Genomic DNA, 19,964 nt, shown 5'->3' on the forward strand with positions numbered 1-19,964 from the left:
TCTTTCCTGTATGTCTACGTTTATTGTCAGAAATAATAGCAATACAAAACCGAAAATCTGTTATTTCGGGCGGTTCTAACAGTTTAAATGGAGGTGAAAAAAACCGGTTGTAACCGGCATCCCCGAGCTACGGCCTAGTGAACTTAACAGCGGCAGGTGGAATTTTATTATCTCGTCGTGTCAGCAGTCGCATCTCTAAAGCCCGACGTTTTCGCAATCGTCGCCTGTTGACGAGTTCTGACGCATTTCGCGCCAGCTGTTATATCAGGTTAGGTGCAGTTAGCACCCACGTGGACTCTGGAGCGCGGAGCAGCGCCTGCCGGAGCCACCGCCTCGCCTTCAGTTGTCTGCCTGCGGCTCCACGAGCTGTCGAGGACCTCGGCAGCGTCTAGCAGGAGACCGTGCCGCGCCAAACAGAGTCCTGCAGGTGAGCGCCGGCTTCGCACAGTAGGGCATAAAAGTCAGAAAATTGGCCAAAAATTTTTTGACGGGGTTTTCCGATCATATGCTTACAACATCAGTAGCGTATCTACACTCAGAAGTCAGAATTTTATAACCACCAACCCACACTGCTGGCCATTAAAATTGTTACACCACGAAGATGACGTGCTACAGACGCGAAATTTAACCGACAGGAAGAAGATGCTGTGATATGCAAATGATTAGCTTTTCAGAGCATTTACACAAGGTTGGCGCCGGTGGTGACACCTACAACGTGCTGACACGAGGAAAGTTTCCAACCGATTTCTCATACACAAACAGCAGTTGACCGGCGTTGCCTGGTGAAACGTTGTTGTGATGCCTCGTGTAAGGACGAGAAATGCGTCCCATCACGTTTCCGACTTTGGTAGAGGTCGGATTGCAGCCTATCGTGATTGCGGTTTATCGTATCGCGACATTGCTGCTCGCGTTGGTCGAGATCCGATGACTGTTAGCAGAATATGAAATCGGTGGGTTCAGGAGGGTAATACGGAACGCCGTGCTGGATCCCAACGGCCTCGTGTCACTAGCAGTCGAGATGACAGGCACCTTACCCGCACGGCTGTAACGGATCGTGCAGCCACGTCTCGATCCCTGAGTCAACAAATGGGGAAGTTTGCAAGACAACAACCATCTGCACGAACAGTTAGACGACGTTTGCAGCAGCACGGACTATCAGCTCGGAGACCACGGCTGAGGTTGCCCTTGACGCTGCATCACAGACAGGAGCGCCTGAGATGGCGTATTCAACCTGGGTGCACGAATTGCAAAACGTCATTTTTTGGGATGAATCCAGATTCTGTTTACAGCATCATGATGGTCGCATCCGTGTTTGGCGACATCGCGGTGAACGCACATTGGAAGCGTGTATTGGTCATCGCCATACTAGCGTATCACCCGGCGTGATGGTATGGGGCGCCATTGGTTACACGTCTCGGTCACCTCTTGTTCGCATTGACGGCACTTTGAACAGTGATGTGTCACGATCCGTGGCTCTACCCTTCATTTGATCCCTGCGAAACCCTACATTTCAGCACGATAATGCACGACCGCATGTTGCAGTTCCTGTACGGGTCTTTCCGGATACAGAAAATGTTCGACTGCTGCCCTAGCCAGCACATTCTCCAGATCTCTCACCAATTGAAAACGTCTGGTCGATGGTGGTCGAGTAACTGGCTCGTCACAATACGCCACTCGCTACTCTTGATTAACTGTGGTATCGTGTTGAAGCTGCATAGGCAGCTGTACCTGTACACGCCATCCAAGCTCTGACTCAATGCCCAGGCGTATCACGGTCGTTATTACTGCCAGAGGTGGTTGTTCTGGGTACTGCTTTCTCAAGATCTATGCACCCAAATTGCGTGAAAATGTAATGACATGTCAGTTCTAGTATAATATGTTTGTTTAACGGATACCCGTTTATCATCTGCATTTCTTCTTGGTGTAGCAATTTTAATGGCCAGTAGTGTATTATCGATGTAAACCCACTTAGATGCTGGCAGCGTCACATGGTGAGAATGCCCACTATTCAGACACACGAAAGATGCGTGTAGTATCAGTGAGCGTGCTGTCCGTGTGTAGAATGGCGAAGACGCGCGTTGTGTCTGGCCGCCCCGGGTAGCCGCACGTTCTGAGGCGCCTTGCCACGGTTCAGCAGCTCTCTCCGACCCCCCCCCCCCCCCCCCGGTCGGATGTTCGAGTCTTCCCTCGGGCATGCGTCTGCGTGTTGTCCTTGGCGTAAGTTAGATTAATTAGTGTGTAAGCCTACGGGCCGATGACCTCAGCAGTTTGGTCCCACCACTACCGATCTGTCTGAGTTTGACCGAGTGCCGATTGTCACGGCCCGGAGGCTCGGCACGATCATCTGAGAAACTGCGCGACTTGTCGGGCGTTCGAGGAATGCTGCGGCGAGTGTCCTCAGCACCTGGCGGAAACAAGGTGAAACCACTTCCAGACGTCGTTGGACGGCCACCCCTCGATACAAATGTCGGACGTCGTAGGCTAGGCTGATTGGTAAAACAGGACAGGAGACGAACTGTGACGGAACTAACATCAGACTTTAATGCTGGGCAGAGTACAAGTCTGTCTCAACAAACAGTGCACCAAACACTCCCAAGGGCGGGCTTCCGCAGCCGACGACCCGTGCATATTCCAATGATAACACCACAACATAGCCAACTACGACTGAAATGGACACGTGACCATCGGTTCAAAATGGTTCAAATGGCTCTGAGGTCATCAGTTCACATCACACACATCCATGCCCGAGGCAGGATTCGAACCTGCGACCGTAGCGGCCGCGCGGTTCTAGACTGTAGCGCCTAGAACCGCTCGGTCACCCAGGCCGGCTGACCATCAATATTGGACGTTGCTGCAGTGGCAGAGCGTTCCATGTCCTGATCAATCCCGATACCTTCTCCATCGTGAAGACGGGAGGGCGTGAATCTGTCGTCTTCGAGGGGGACAACTCCTTCACACTTCTACATCTACATCTACATGGATACTCTGCAAATCACATTCAAGTGCCTGGCAGAGGGTTCATCGAACCACCTTCACAATTACCTATTATTCCAATCTCCCATAGCGCGCGGAAAGAACTAACACCTATATCTTTCCGTACGAGTTCTGATTTCCCTTCTTATATTGTGGTGATCGTTTCTCCCTATGTAGGTCGGTGTCAAAAAAATATTTTCGCACTCGGAGCAGAAAGTTGGTGATTGGAATTTCGTGAGAAGTTTCCGTGCCGACGAAAAACGCCTTTCTTTTAATAATGTCCAGCCGAAATCCTGTATCATTTCTGTGACACTCTCTCCCATATTTCGCGATAATACAAAACGTGCTGCAGTTCTTTGAACTTTTTCGATGTACTGCGTCAGTCCTATCTGCTAAGGATGCCACATCGCGCAGCAGTATTCTAGAACACAATTCTAGTATGGGCAGTCTCCTTAGCAGTTCTATTGCATTTTCCAAGTGTCCTGCCAATAAAACGCACTCTTTGGTTAGCCTTCCGCACAACATTTTCTGTGTGTTCCTTCCAATCTAAGTTGTTCGTAATTGTAGTACATAGGTACTTACTTGAATTTACTTTTAGATCAGACTGATTCATCGTGTAACCGAAATTTAACGAATTCCTTTTAGCACTCATGTGGATGACGTCACACATTTCGTTATTTAGGGTCAACTGGCTACTTTCGCACCATTCAGATATCTTTTCTGAACCGTTTTTCAATTTGTTTTGATCTTCTGATGACTTTATTAGTCGATAAACAACAGCGTCATCTGCAAACAACCTAAGACGGCTGCTCAGAAATGGAAATGAAAATGAAGTCCCATGCTTCTTTACAGAGCGTAGGGGAACGATGCGGGAGACCCGCACCGCGTTACTAGGCAAGGTCCTGATGGAGGTGGTTTGCCGTTGTCTTCCTCCGACCGTAATGGCGATGAATGATGATGATGAAAACGACACAACAACACCCAGTCATCTCGAGGCAGGAAAAATCGCTGACCCCGCCGGTAATGGAACCCGGGACCCCGTGCTCGGGAAGCGAGAACGCTACCGCGAGACCACGAGGGCGGACAAGACGGCTGCTCAGATTGGCTCCCAAATCGTTTATATACAGAAACGAACAGCAAAGCGCCTATAGCACTACCTCGAGGAACGCCAGAAATCACTTCTGTTTTACTCGATGACTTTCCGTCACTTTATGCGAATAGTGACCTACCTGAGAGGAAATCTCCAATCCAGTCACATAACTGAGACGATATTCCATAAGCACGGAATTTCACTACAAGCCGCTTGTGTGGTACAGTGTACTGCGGGACGGAAACAAGCTGGCGGCGGGCCGTCCGGAGTGGCCGAGCGGTTCTAGGCGCTACAGTCTGGAACCGCGCGACCGCTACGGTCGCAGGTTCGAATCCGGCCTCGGGCATGGGTGTGTGTGATGTCCTTAGGTTAGTTAGGTTTAAGTTGTTCTAAGTTCTAGGGGACTGATGACCTCAGAAGTCCCATAGTGCTCAGTGCCATTTTTTGAACCTAGCTGGTGGCGGCCCCGTTATGCTCTGGAAAACACTAAAGTAGGCGTCCATGGGTCCAGCGGGCCTCGTGCAAGGCACCTTGACGGCCAAGAGGTATCGTACACTGGCTGCAGATCGCGTACACCCGTTTATGACGACCATGTTTCACGACGGCAGTAGCATTTTTCAACAAGATAATGCGCCATGTGACAAAGCCAGAAGTGATGGACTGGTTCGAGAAACACAGTGGCGAGTTACAATTAATGTACTGGCCCCCCAACTCACCACGTCTGAAACATATCAAACCCATCTGGGATGTCTGATCGTGGCGTCAGAGCTCATCGCCCCTTCCCCGTAACTTACGAGAATTAGGTGACTTGTGTGCAGAAGTGGTCCCAACTCCCTCCAGCGACCTGCCAACGCCTCTTTTCTTCTACTCATATGCCACGACGCGCCGCCGCTGCTATCCATGCCAAAGATCGACATAGCCCGCAGCTCGTGGTCGTGCGGTAGCGTTCTCGCTTCCCGCGCCCGGGTTCCCGGCTTCGATTCCCGGCGGGGTCAGGGATTTTCTCTGCCTCGTGATGACTGGGTGTTGTGTGATGTCCTTAGGTTAGTTAGGTTTAAGTATTTCTAAGTTCTAGGGGACTGATGACCATGGATGTTAAGTCCCATAGTGCTCGGAGCCAAAGATCGACATAGCGCCCATTAGGTAGGTGGTCATTATGTTCTGCCTGATCGCTGTAAGTTAGTTATACAAAAATAATCTTTAATTGTCGAAAAGATCAATAGTTTGAATGTTTCATACAGTACAAAGTGGCTACAATGTCGCGCCTTACAAGCACTCATCTGCATACTTTGGTGTGATTTACAGCTGGAATTAGGTGTCATTTGATAGATTGTACATCATATGTATGAATATCTGAAGAAGACTGACATTGTCATGTACATCTTGTAAATAGTTTTTAACGCTTACTGCATACCATCTGACTTTCGGAAAAGCATCGTCCACGCAATTCCGAAGACGGCAAGAGCTGACAAGTGCGAGAATTATCGCACAATCAGCTTAACAGCTCATGCATCGAAGCTGCTTACAAGAATAATATACAGAAGAATGGAAAAGAAAATTGAGAATGCGCTAGGTGACGATCAGTTTGGCTTTAGGAAAAGTAAAGGGACGAGAGAGGCAATTCTGACGTTACGGCTAACAATGGAAGCAAGGCCAAAGAAAAATCAAGACACATTCATAGGATTTGTCGACCTGGAAAAAGCGTTCGACAATATAAAGTGGTGCAAGCTGTTCGAGATTCTGAAAAAAGTAGGGGTAAGCTATAGGGAGAGACGGGTCATATACAATATGTACAACAACCAAGAGGGAATAATAAGAGTGGACGATCAAGAACGAAGTGCTCGTATTAAGAAGGGTGTAAGACAAGGCTGTAGCCTTTCGCCCCTACTCTTCAATCTGTACATCGAGGAAGCAATCATGGAAATAAAAGAAATGTTCAGGAGTGGAATTAAAATACAAGGTGAAAGGATATCAACGATACGATTCGCTGATGACATTGCTATCCTGAGTGAAAGTGAAGAAGAATTAAATGATCTGCTGAACGGAATGAACAGTCTAATGAGTACACAGTATGGTTTGAGAGTAAATCGGAGAAAGACGAAGGTAATGAGAAGTAGTAGAAAAGAGAACAGCGAGAAACTTAACATCAGGATTGATGGTCACGAAGTCAATGAAGTTAAGGAATTCTGCTACCTAGGCAGTAAAACAACCAATGACGGACGGAGCAAGGAGGACATCAAAAGCAGACTCGCTATGGCAAAATAGGCATTTCTGGCCAAGAGAAGTCTATTAATATCAAATACCGGCCTTAATTTGAGGAAGAAATTTCTGAGGATGTACGTCTGGAGTACAGCATTGTATGGTAGTGAAACATGGACTGTGGGAAAACCGGAACAGAAGAGAATCGAAGCATTTCAGAGTGGTGCTATAGACGAATGTTGAAAATTAGGTGGACTGATAAGGTAAGGAATGAGGAGGTTCTACGCAGAATCGGAGAGGAAAGGAGTATGTGGAAAACACTGATAAGGAGAAGGGACAGGATGATAGGACATCTGCTAAGACATGAGGGAATGACTTCCATGGCACTAGAGGGATCTGTAGAGGGCAAAAACTGTAGAGGAAGACAGAGATTGGAATACGTCAAGCAAATAATTGAGGACGTAGGTTGGAAGTGCTACTATGAGATGAAGAGGTTAGCACAGGAAAGGAATTCGTGGCGGGCCGTTTCAAACCAGTCAGTAGACTGATGACAAAAAAAAAAAAACTGGATGAAAGGTGATGGAGTGTGTTTATTATAAAAATGGCGTAATGAATGAGTGCCTATACTGGAAGAGGTTGGAAAGCCAGTGGAAATGAAACAGCATCCGTAACTGAAGCCCTGGGTGGAAAAGCCCACACAGGAGTTGGTTAAAATGGCTCTGAGCGCCGTAGCGGTCGCGCGGTTCCAGACTGAAGCGCCTAGAACCGCTCGGCCACTCCGGCCGGCCACACAGGAGTATTTGGTCCTACTTAACACAGGAAGTAGTCAGGACGGACGGTCGGGGCACCTGAGCGCTGAAGCACAGTGCTGCGGCGGCCGGCCCGTGTTGTATCGGTGCCGGAAACTCTGAAAATCTGGGACACAGCGGAGAGGAACGAGGAAGTGTTACCTCGGAAATCACGCAGGCTGGTTTTATTTCCGAGGATTTTTACTCTGAGAAGCGTACCACTGTATGTAATCCTAATTAACGAGGATAGGTATTTCCTCGCAAACTTTCCGCACTGAACGACAAAAGACTAAAATATGGTTGGTCGGTGATCGGAAGAATCTGTAGAGAGGGAGAATATTCCGTGGTTTCGAGAATATGATTCGCCTTCTGCAGTTACGAGGGTGGGGAGCCGAGCCTTGCTGGGAAGCGAGCGGTGGAGAGAAAGAGGTCTTCCGTTTTGAGCGGCCTTGTTTGACGGTCGCTCAGTATCAGCTTTGTTGCTACAGACAGACTTGCTGTCTTTGCTCTCAGGAGATTTACAGTTCGAACGGTTAGGCGCTGCACTGTTGCGAACTTATCTGATTCTGGACTTCGCCGCCGGGTAGGGAGTCGTCGTTGAGTACGCAGCGTTCAGTAATTGAGAGCACATCTTCTCCCTATACTCATGTTGAGACGTTATCACAGAGAGGAGAAGACAGTATTAGATTATACTACTCAGAGGACCATTTTCTGCTGTCCTAGTGTTTGAATGAGGGTTTTCTTTTATATTCTGTGGCTCCAGTTCTTCCGTCGTCGCATACGTGCACGAGAACCATCACTCCGACGCACTGGACGCAGTACATACGGTGATATTGCTAACTGCTTCGGCTTACTAGGGCTATAAAGCTAAACAGCTGTGATCACGTAAATTTTATTTCCTCTGAGGAAACCACTGTAGATCATCTTTGAAAGTAGTGTCTTCTAGTGTATGGTACCTAGACGATGTCAGTCATCTAGCGTTATTTATATTAGATCGCGTAACCATAAAAAGTGACAGATTTGGGAAATTGATCAATCATATTAGTTATAAAATCCATTTGTACCTCTTTATGTTCATTGGACATTGATATATAAACATTTTTTTATTATTATTCTGGATTTACAATGTGAGTACATTTTTCAAGCACCTATTCTAGATTACAGTAAGTCACTAATTATTGTTCTCCATTCTTCTCTATTTGTCCATAAATCTTCAGGAATGTTGTTCTTCCTCATTGCTGACTGAACTCCCTGTTTCCCCTTTTTCTTCTTCCAATTGGTACCCAGTCGATTATGCATTTTGGTAGCCTTTCCTGTTCCATTCGTCTGATGTGTCCATACCATTTAAGTTGTTTGTGCTCGATGAAATCAATAATTGAATTTTTACATTTCATCTTGTCTCTGATTACTTCATTTCTTATTCTTTCTCGTCTTGATATTCTTGCTGAACGTCTCCAGAAATCCATTTCTGTGGCTAATAATTTTGATTTCAGTTGCCATTTTGTTGTCCACACTTCTGAACCATATGTAATAATGCTCCTAACTATTGTTTTAAAAATCCTTATTTTGTTATCAGTTGTTATGTGTTTGTCCCAGAGAATTCCATTCAATAAAGAGATTGTCGTCTTTCCAGAATTTATTCTTGATCTAATTTCTTTGTCCTGTTTCCCATCATTTGTAATTTTCACACCTAAATATTTATATTCCTCAGTAGCTGTTATTGTTCCCATCCCTTCTTCTAATATTAAGTCTCCATTCACTCCACCAATTACCATGTACTTTGTTTTATTCATGTTTACATTTAGACCTGATTTTTTATATTCTTGAATCAATTTTCTGGTCATATACTCTATGTCCTCATAGTCTTGGGCTATAATCAGTTGGTCATCTGCAAATTGTAACGAGTATATTGTTCTATCATTTATTGGTATTCCCATAGCGTGACATTTTTTCTTCCAATTCTGTAAAGTTACTTCTGTATATATTTTATACAATATAGGTGAGATGCTACATCCTTGACGTAATCCTTTTGTGACTTGGAATCCATCTGATAGATATTTACCAATTTTTATTTTTGAAATAGAATTTTTATATAAATTTTGAATTGCTTTAATTATTCTTGGATTTATTCCTATTTATATTAAAGCTTTCCATAAACTGGATAAAGGCACACTATCATAGGCTTTTTCTATATCTATGAATACTAAATGTATAGGTTGTGCCCGAATCATTTTTTTTTTCAATAATTTGTTGTAGGCAAAAGATATGATCAATTGTTGATCTTCCAGCTCTAAAACCTGCTTGTTCTTCAGCCTCCTTTTCTTTGTATTCTTGTTCTAACAAATATTTAATAATTCTTCCATATAATCTACTGAAGGTATTGGTCACTGTTATTCCCCTATAATTTTTACACTCATCTTTCGCTCTTTTTTTATGTATCACTGAAATATATCCTACTTTCAAATCATTTGGGATCTGCCCCATTTAAACATCTTTCGAAAAGGTTTCTTAACAATTCCATTAATTTCTTTGTTCCTAATTTTAATAATTCTGCAGGAATACCTCCAATGCCTGTAGCCCTTCCATTCTTTAAAGATTTTATTGCAGTTTTTACTGTCTCTATTTCCAAATGGATGTAATTCTCTGCTTGTAGATCTATCATTTCATTATATTCAGGGTTTCCCAAGTATTCTTCCCTGTTTTCTGTTAATAAACTTTTAAAATATTTTTCCCAAGAGTCATGAGTAATATATTTAATACGTATTGTTTCTTTGGAATTCCTTCTTAAATTTTTTATAGTTTTCCATGCTTCTGTGTTTCTTTTACCACCAATATAGGATTCAATTTTTTGACATGACTGTTCCCAAACTTTGTTTTTTGCTTCTGCAACCTTTTTCCGGATTTTCGATTGTTGTGCATTAAGCTCTATTTTATCTTGAAGATTTCTGGTATTTAACCATTTCAAATATTTTTCTTTCTTTAATTTCACTTCCTTTTTAATTTCTTCATTCCAGTAGTATAATGGATGGTTTGTACGTGTTTCTTCTATTTCTCCTAAAGCTTCCTTGGCGGCTTCATGTAGTTTATTTACAATATAATGATATTGATCTTCTGTATTATCAAACTCTGTTTCTATCAGTTTTTCATCTAATCTCTTTTGATATAAAAATATTGTGCTTTCATTCTCCAAACTATTCAAATTATATTTAGGAATTTTGATTTCTGTTTGTATATTTTCTATAGGACAATTTCGATTTTCTTCAGTGCTTTTTCCTCTGAAGGGGAATAAAAATTTGGAATTTACCAAATAATGATCGCTAAGAGTTACCCCTCTATATACTCTTATGTCATGTATTTTTATCCTCGTTTGCTGTTTAATTATAATATAGTCTATTATTGATTTTTGATTCAATGTATCTTTATGCCATGTGTATTTATGTATTTCTTTATGTTGATAAAAGCCATTTAATATTTTGAATGAATTTTGTTCACAGATATCAATAAGTCTATTACCATGATCATTTATAACATTTTCTCCAAATGTTCCTATAATTTTATTTCCAATTTTACTTCCAGTTCTACTGTTAAAGTCCCCTGCAATAATAATCTCCCTGGTTTTCCCGATATCCTCTATGATTCCATTTAAATTATTATAGAAATCATCCTTTTTACAAATTGGTTCATCTTCGCTTATTCCATATACTCCTATAATAGTAATTTTGTATCCATGAATATCAATATTAATTTTAATCAGATTTTCATCAATAGGTTCCCAGTTTGTGACCATTCTTTTGAATTTGTTTTTCATCGATATCCCCCGTTTTGCTCTTTGATTTTTTGGGGCACCACTATAGAAATGTGTATATGATCCTATTCGTTCAATACCTCGTCCTTTTTTCTTAGTTTCTGGGAGTATAATAATATCTTGATTTCTAGCCTCCATTTCTTTAATCACTTCTCCTACTTTATTTTGTAATCCTTGTATATTCCATACACCAATTAAGACAGTCCGTTTTCTTAGCCTTTTTCGTCTCCTATTATATCCGTCCTGCTGTAATCTTATAGGCTTTTTAACCAGTGAGGTTTTTCCAATGAATGGGGAGTTGGCCCATCGCATGAACCCCCAACCTGGAGGACCAGGTAATTTTTTCTCAAGGTTTCCTTCCTTTAGCCTTTGGTAATCCAACACCTAAACTACAAGGTAGTAGTTGCTAGTTTTGGTCCACCCCGGGTATTTTATTTCCCCGGTACCCTCCATATCTGGTGGGCATTCCCCTATCTGCCACCTGGGGAGGCGCCTGATGGGAGACTAGCAACTCCACACGGGTGATACATAAACATTTGCTATATATAAATGGGTTTATATAAACATTTGCTATATATAAATGGGTTTTAACCTACAATAAATGTATAAGCAGTGTCAGTAGGCTCTTTAGGTTTTTATGTCGGTAACGCCATGTGGCGCTCTGTATGAAAATCACTGGCCGTGCTGTGTGCAGGCTGTGGCTGGTTGGAATTGTTTGAATATTCACTATTGTAGTGTTGGGCAGCTGGATGTGAACAGCGCGTAGCGTTGCGCAGTTGGAGGTGAGCCGCCAGCAGTGGTGGATGTGGGGAGAGAGATGGCAGAGTTTTGAGAGCGGACGATCTGGACGTGTTTCCATCAGAAAGAGTAAATTTGTAAGACTGGGTGTCATGAACTTATATATTATTATTATTATTAGTCGTAAAGCTCCCAACATGGAAGACGCTAAGTAAAGATGGTTCACTTCTGGGGCTTCTTATTCTTCTTGTTTGCCCACCAGGTCTTCATTCTTTGCGAGAATTCAGCTTTTCTTTCTTCGCTCCATTTTGTTCCAGTTCTTGGCGCTTTTGTCTCTGGTTTGACCTCCCATTTGTCAACTTTAAGTTTGAAATTGTTTCTTTTGTTCATGTCTTCAGTAGTAATGTTGGCTAATTCCAGATCTTTCTTTACATTTTTGATCCATTCTCCTCCATTAACAAGGGATGCTACGTATCTTACTATTCTTTTTGTAAGTCTGTGATCGGGAAGTCTCATTATGTGGCCATAGAATTTTAGACGCTTCTTCCTCATGTCTATCTCTATGTTAGAATATTCTTCAATTTTAGAACTTATATATATATATATATATATATATATATATATATATATATATGATGACTTTTGAATATTATTAAGGTAAATACGTTGTTTGTTCTCTATCAAAATCTTTCATTTGTTTAACTATGCCTATCAGTAGTTAGTGCCTTCAGTAGTCAGAATCTTTTATTTAGCTGGCAGTATTGACGCTCGCTGTATTTCAGTAGTTCGAGTAACAAAGATTTTTGTGAGGTAAGTGATTCATGAAAGGTATAGGTTATTGTTAGTCAGGGCCATTCTTTTGTAAGGATTATTGAAAGTCAGATTGCGTTGCGCTAAAAATATTGTGTGTCAGTTTAGTGTTCAAATGGTTCAAATGGCTCTGAGCACTATGGGACTTAACATCTATGGTCATAAGTCCCCTAGAACTTAGAACTACTTAAACCTAACTAATCTGAGGACATCACCCACATCCATGCCTGAGGCAGGATTAGAGCCTGCGACCATAGCGGTCGCGCGGCTCCAGACTTAAAATCCTAGAACCGCTCGGCCACAGCGGCTGGCAAACTGATTACAGTTGGAACACTTGTCGTGTAACAAAATGTAGCCATACTGAAAATTTGTAAGGAAAACTTGCAGATATACTACATTCAGTGCTGAGTCAAACATTTCTGTGAGTTATTTACCTTTCTCGCTACTAAAGGGTTCATTTGCGTGACTAATTCACAGAGTGACAATTATTGAACGATATGAAGTAAAATCGCCAAAACTTCTGAACGGTTTGCGGTAGAGAGTTCAAACTGCACGGTTGTCTGCGGGGCGTGATGGGAATTCGTATGCGCGTGATACATTCGAACTGGTTCCTCAGTAAGCAAAATTGGCGCATTTGGGGGACTAAGAATCTGCATTTCGCTATTGAGAAGTCTCTTCACAATCAACGGGTGACTATATCGTGTGCAATGTCCAGTCACGGAATAATCGCTGCTATGGAAGGTTTTGGATGATGATTTAAGCCCCATTATCCACAGTAGCCCTGATTTCGACAAGACGTGGTTCATGGAAGACGGAGCTCGACCCCATCGAAGCAGGAGAGTGTTTGATGTCCTGGAGGAGCACTTCGGGGACCGCTATGGGGCACTCAGCTGCCACTGACATGGGCCTCGATTGGACGCCATATCTTCCGGATCTGAAGACATGCGACTCCTATTTGTGTGGCTATATTAAAGGCAGTGTGTACACCAATAACCCCAGAATCACTGCTGAGCTGAAGACAGCCATTCAGGAGATCACCGACAGCATCGATGTTCCGACACTTCATCGGGTCATGCAGAATTTCGCTACTACAACTGCGGCACGTCATCGCCAATGATGGCAGGCATATCGAACATGTCATAACCTAAATCTGAATGTCTGTAGTGACGTTTACATGTTGAATAAAGTGTGTGCTCGCCGTAATTTGTAATTAAATTATATATTTTTATTCATATAGTTCAATAATTTTCCACCCTGTATAAACACCGAAATCCCAGCTGTATGTTGCCTATAAAACGGTTTCCAGAGGCAACAAAAGTTTGATTTTCAATATTTGACATAATTACTAGGGGCATTTGAAAAGTCCGTGCAAAAATAAGAACTACTTACGTGTTTGGGGTAAACCTGTTTTATTTTTCGACGTAGTCTCTTTTTAGACTTATACACTTTGTCAAACGCTCTTCTAATTTGTTGATCCCTTCCGAATTATAGGAACTGTTCAAGTCTGCAACATAGCTATTAGTTGCTGCAATCACCTTCTCGTTCGAATAAAATCTTTGTCCCGCCAGCCATTTGGGGAACAAATAGTAGTCCGAGGGAGCCAAGTCTGGAGAATAGGAGGGGGGTGAAACGAGCTGGAATCCTATTTCCACTAATTTTGCGACTACAACTGCTGAGGTGTGTGCTGGTGCATTATCGCGATAGAAAAGGACTTTTTTGCGGTCCAATCGCCGGCGTTTTTCCTGCAGCTCGGTTTTCAAACGGTCCATTAACGATGAACAATATGCACCTGCAATAGTTTTACTCTTTTCCAGCAAGTCGATGAGGATTATCCCTTGCAAATCCCAAAAGACAGTCACCGTAACCTTTCCAGCCGAAGCACTGGTCTTCGCCTTTTTTGGTGCAGATTCTCCCTTGGTAACCCATTGTTTAGATTGCTGTTTGGTCTCAGGAGTATAGTAATGTATCTATGTTTCATCCACAGTGACGAAATGACGCTTTAAGCCCTACAGATTCTTCCTGAACAGCTGCAAACCATCCTTGCAACGCTTCAGACGATTCTGTTTTTGGTCAAGCGTGAGCAATCGCAGAAACCATCTTGCAGATAGCTTTCTCATGTCCAAATGTTTACGCACAATATTATGTACCCGTTCATTCGAGATGCCCGGAGCACTAGCAATCTCACGCACCTTAACTCTTCTGTCACCCATCACCATATCATGGATTTTATCAATGTTTTCTGGAGTCGTAACCTCCACAGGGCGTCCAGAACGTTCAGCATCACTTGTGCCCATATGGCCACTCCGAAAATTTTGAAACCACTTATAAACTGTAGTCACCGTAAAGTTTATCAAGCTTCTCTTTAGTCGCCCGAGGCGTTTTGCCTTTCATAAAGTAATGTTTAATCACCACACGCAATTATTTTTCGTCCATTTTTTGACAATCACTCGAATACTTTGGTTCACACGAATGCCAAACACATAGAAATAGACCAATATGGCTGAAACTTGGCGTGCGTTCTTTCCAAAGATATTACTAAATAAACATGACCTCGATACGAGCCGGTGGTGCCATCTCTCGGACTTTGCACGGACTTTTCAAACACCCCTCATATTGACGGATTATAAAAAAATTAAACTACCATTATAATGCACTCAACAAAAGGGTGTAATCTTATGTAAAGGTGGACTTCCATATTTTACTTGTCAATCTTTGCAGCATAAATTTCTCGCCAAGTGCAATGCAAAGTTTCGCTCATACCTGATGCCTCATCAACAATACGTGTCGTCCGGCACCACCGTCACAGTGCAAGCAGGGTTCGGTATTAGGTCCTATACGTTTTCCATTGTGTGTCAATAAAGCGTCATCACTTCTGTCCTAATGTAAACAACACACGTACGCTGAAGACCTCCAATTGTATCCAAGTGCAAAACGAATAGACCTGGAGACAGTTATCGAGACCATCAATACCAGCCCTTGTGCGCTCTCAAAATGGGCACAGGATAAAGGGTTTAAGCTCAACCCATCCAAAACACAAGCGGCATTTGTTGGTCAATCTAGGTTCATTAGTCCGAAAATCAGGAATCCTACCATCTATAAGCCTAATTGAGACAAATGTCAACTTCTCTCCTTTAGCAACGAGTCTAGGATTAATAATAGATGTAAATCTAAATTGGACTGAGCACATAACTGCATTGTGCTACAAGAGATCTGCATCTGTCCGTGCCCTACAAAAATATAAAAACTCTCCTCTCTTGACCTGAAAACGAAACTTATACTTCTAATTATTTATTACAGTCATGTTATCCTGCAAGGTCTTTTTCAGGAAACCTCACTGCTCCTGTAACAAACGACGGAGCTGATCCTTGTTGGTACACAAAACGGATTAGAACACTGTTGCAGAAACAACGAAACAAATATGCCAAATTTAAACAGACGCAAAATCCCCAAGATTGGCTATCTTTTACAAAAGCTCGAAATTTAGCACGGACTTCAATGCGAGATGGTTAAAACAGTTTGCACAACGAAACTTTGTCTCCAAACCTGGCAGAAAATTCAAAGAGATTCTCGTCGTATGTGATGTTAGCGGCAAGAAACAATCAACGCCTTCTCTGCGCGATAGCAGTGGAGATACTATCGAAGACAGTGCTGCCAAAGCAGAGTTACTAAACACGGCCTTCCGAAATGCCTTCACAAAAGAAGATGAAGTAAATATTCCAGAATTCGAATCGAGAACAGCTGCCAACATGAGTAACGTAGAAGTAATTATCCTCGGAGTAGTAAATGAACATAAATCACTTAATAAAAGCAAGTCTTCTGGTCTAGACTGTATACCAATTAGGTCCCTTTAGGAGTATGCTGATGTATTAGCTCCATACTTAACAATCATATACAACCATTCGCTCGACAAAAGATCCGTACCCAAAGCCTGGAAAGTTGCACAGGTCACACCAGTATTCAAGAAAGGTAGTAGCAGTAATCCACTAAATTACAGGCCCATATCGTTAACGTCGATATGCAGCAGGATTTTGGAACATATATTGTGTTCAAGCATTATGAATTACCTAGAAGAATACTGTCTATTGACACACAGTCAACATGGGTTTAGAAAACATCGTTCCTGTGAAACACAACTAGCTCTTTACTCACATGAAGTGTTGACTGCTATTGACAAGGGATTTCAGATCGATTCTGTATTTCTGGATTTCCGGAAGGCTTTTGACACTGTACCACACAAGCGGCTCGTATTGAAATCTTAGGTACTTTGCAGGTGACGCTGTCGTTTATCGACTAATAAAGCCATAACAAGATAAAAAAATTGCAAAACGATCTAGAAAAGATATCTGAATGGTGCGAAAATTGGCAGTTGACCCTGAATAACGAAAAGTGTGACGTCATCCACATGAGTGCTAAAAGGAATTCGTTAAACTTCGGTTATGCGATAAATCAGTCAAATCTAAAGGCCGAAAATTCAACTAAATACCTAGGTATTACAATTACGAACAACTTAAATTGGAAGGAACACTTAGAAAATGTAATAGGCCTACTAAGGAGACTGCCTAGACTACGCTTGTCCGTCCTCTTCTAGAATACTGCTGCACGCTGTGGGATCCTTAGGACTGACGGAGTACATCGAAAAAGTTCAACCTCTGCCAGGCACTTAAATATGATTTGCAGGGTGTCCATGTACATGTAGATGTAGGTTATGAATGCCTGTGTTCGCTATATATGCGATGTTCAACTCTTCGATCGTATTTCACCAGCATGTGCACAGCTGTCCTGGCTGCGTGCAGAGAAGCGCAGAGATTTCCGCACACTCTCTTCTCTCTATTGTCTTATTGATGTACATTGTCTCTCATATCTCTCCTTGACTTTAACGCTCTTATCTGAAAAACATGGCAGAATCCCCCATTCAGACACTTCCTGTCGCAGTATGTGGTTCAGCCACACTCTCCAAGTCCTTCTCAGTAACAGGGACGCGACTCTGGAATAACCTCCCGCAGTAGAGACCTGAATAACATCTCCAGTTTCAGCAGACAGTTAATGAGATGTACACCGAGGACCCAAAACTTTAGGACCACATGTTTAATACCAGGTTGTTCCACTTTTCAAATACAGTACGACAGAGACTCTACTGGGCATTGCTTTTACAAGTCCTTGGCAGGATTCCTGAAGTATGGTGGCACCAGATGTTTGAGCACAGATCAAGCAATTCCAGTAAATTATGGGATGGTGGTTTATGGGCATGCAGCTGGTACCCAAGATGTGTTCCAGTGGGTACAGATCAGGCACAATTGCTGGCCAAGACATCAATGTGAATTCACTGTAATGCCCCTCAAACCAATGCAGCACGATTCTGACCTTGAAACACGGACAGTTATCCTGCTGGAACATGTCATCGCTGTAGGGGGAGACATCAAGTAAGAAGCGCTGCAGGCGGTCCGCAGTGATGTCCACTGCTGTCACAGTGCCTTAGATTACCACCACAGATCCCGTGGAAGCCCAACTCAGTGCAACCCATGGCATAATTCTGCGCTCACGACCTGGGGTAACAAGAAATGCGGTTCATTCCACAGGCGACACGTTTCTATTGATCCAAGGTGAAAACTCGGTGACGCTGTGCCCACTGCAGTCATAACTGAAGATGTCGTTCGGGCAACACAGAAACATGTAGGGGTCGTGTGATGTGGAACTCGTTCCCACGTTCAAAAGTGGCCTTTGAACGGTCTGCTCCGAGTCACTTGTGTCTGCACCAGCGTTGGACTCTGCCATCAGATCTGCCACAAGTCGCTGCCTACCCTGGATAACACAGGGCGGACCCCCTGACCCCTGACCTCTATGTTTTGTGATGAGATGTGGTCGTCCCATACCATATGGTCCACCTGTTATTTCAACCACTTTTCCATAGGAGCTCACGACAGTAGTACACCAACAAGCGACCTGCTTCACCGTTTCTAGTTTCCAGCCGCAGACCCACAACAATGTGCACTTTGTCAAAACGGCTTATATCTGGGGATTTCTGTGGCCCCTACCTTCGCTATAATGTCTGTCCATTCGTCTCTCTTCCCCGTACCTCGTCTCATTACTGCGTCACGTGCCCGCAGCACCAACAGGAGGCTTTCAGGGTCGCAGTGGGCAATGATCTTAATGTTTTGACTATCAGTGTATACTAAAGCAACATTATTGATTACCATTGCCCCTGTATGCACTCGTTACCCCAGTACATCCTTCTTTCCAACGCTATCTTCCTCACTTCCCAGTATTCTTAGCTGGTGCAGTGTTCCTAAACTTCTCTTCCACAGAACTCATTATATCAGAAAATACGTATTTTCTACACCTAGAAATTCTTGTTGCATTTGCCACTATTATTATTATTATTGTCATTACTTTTTTACTGTTATCACTATTAGTAGTACAAGTACTACCAGTACTAACTTTAGTAGTTCTGAGTCAGTGTTATTTACACTCACAGTCTCAATAGACACGAAAATGATTTTAACCCTAGGACGCCCAAGCCTTTTTTTCTAACTTGGATGCCTAATGGATTGGGGGTTTCGCGAGCCCGCAGGTATTAAATAAGTTTACTGACGAAAAATTACAACTTTCAAAATGGTTTATCTATTTGAACTAAGCTATCGTTTAATGAATGTTGTTAATTGTTATAAATATTGGATTGAGTGAATAAAAAATTGACATATTGCAATACAAAATACAGATGAGTTCATATACAATAGACTACTCTGAGTCCTCAACTTCAAGGCAAGAGACACACTTCACAATTTTTTTTGACTGTGTGTTACGCACATGTTTATGACACTATCCACAATACTGTTTTGGTTTACTTAGATTGTTGTACTTCTGCTTCTTTCTTTTAGCGTCTCTTACACAGATATGGCACCGACCTTTCTCTGCAGGAGGCTGACGTGCTTCTGTTGTCACTTATTTTATTTTCTTTTGTAGAATAGTCTCCATTGATTGAACAGTTTGGTTAGATAACCCTCTTGCATTGGCTCTTATTTCTTCTACCTGCAATTTCACTAGTTCCATCCCAGCTTGCAGAAGATAAAGTTTCCGTTTGTTGTGTTTCGTTTCATTCCATCTTGGATGTTGCTGGATGAATTTGGTGGTTGCATTGATAGCACAAATGTTTCTTTTCATTCCAACTTGGATGTTGCTGGATGAATATGGTGGTTGAATTGATAGCACAAATGTAGACGAGAGAGTAAAATACAGATAGAGGTCATATCTTTGCTCCCCTCTTGCAGGTGTACATACGCGCCATTTGATCAATGGTAACAATTCCACCTTTAGTGGAATTATAATACGCATTTATGTCGGTTTTATTCTTCTCTCCTCCAACAGTGCATTTATCTTTGTGCATTGTTGACAACATCAGTAAGTTTTTACTTGGTTTAATTTTTGCTATGTAGGACACCCAAGTTACTGGAGGCCTACCTGTTGATGGGACTGTGAACAAGAACATTGATGAATATAGTTCTCGATTTGACGTGTTCTTCATTATATCTGGAATACGCTTCCTGTTTGACTGGTTAGTTCCTAC

The 19,964-nt window shown here is 42.7% G+C and overlaps 1 protein-coding gene across 1 annotated transcript in view; it reads left to right on the plus strand.

Moving 5' to 3' along the window:
- Nucleotides 1-379: 379 nt before the first annotated feature.
- LOC126106437 (arylalkylamine N-acetyltransferase 1-like) overlaps nt 380-19,964 on the plus strand; it is a 113,296-nt gene continuing 93,711 nt past the window's right edge. Inside the window, exon 1 of the mRNA XM_049912717.1 lies at nt 380-427. The gene's annotated coding sequence lies outside the window, so the exon portion shown is untranslated. The remainder of the gene's footprint in view (nt 428-19,964) is intronic.

The sequence above is a fragment of the Schistocerca cancellata genome, chromosome 10 (genome assembly GCF_023864275.1).
Source record: "Schistocerca cancellata isolate TAMUIC-IGC-003103 chromosome 10, iqSchCanc2.1, whole genome shotgun sequence".
Taxonomy (NCBI): Eukaryota; Metazoa; Arthropoda; class Insecta; order Orthoptera; family Acrididae; genus Schistocerca; species Schistocerca cancellata.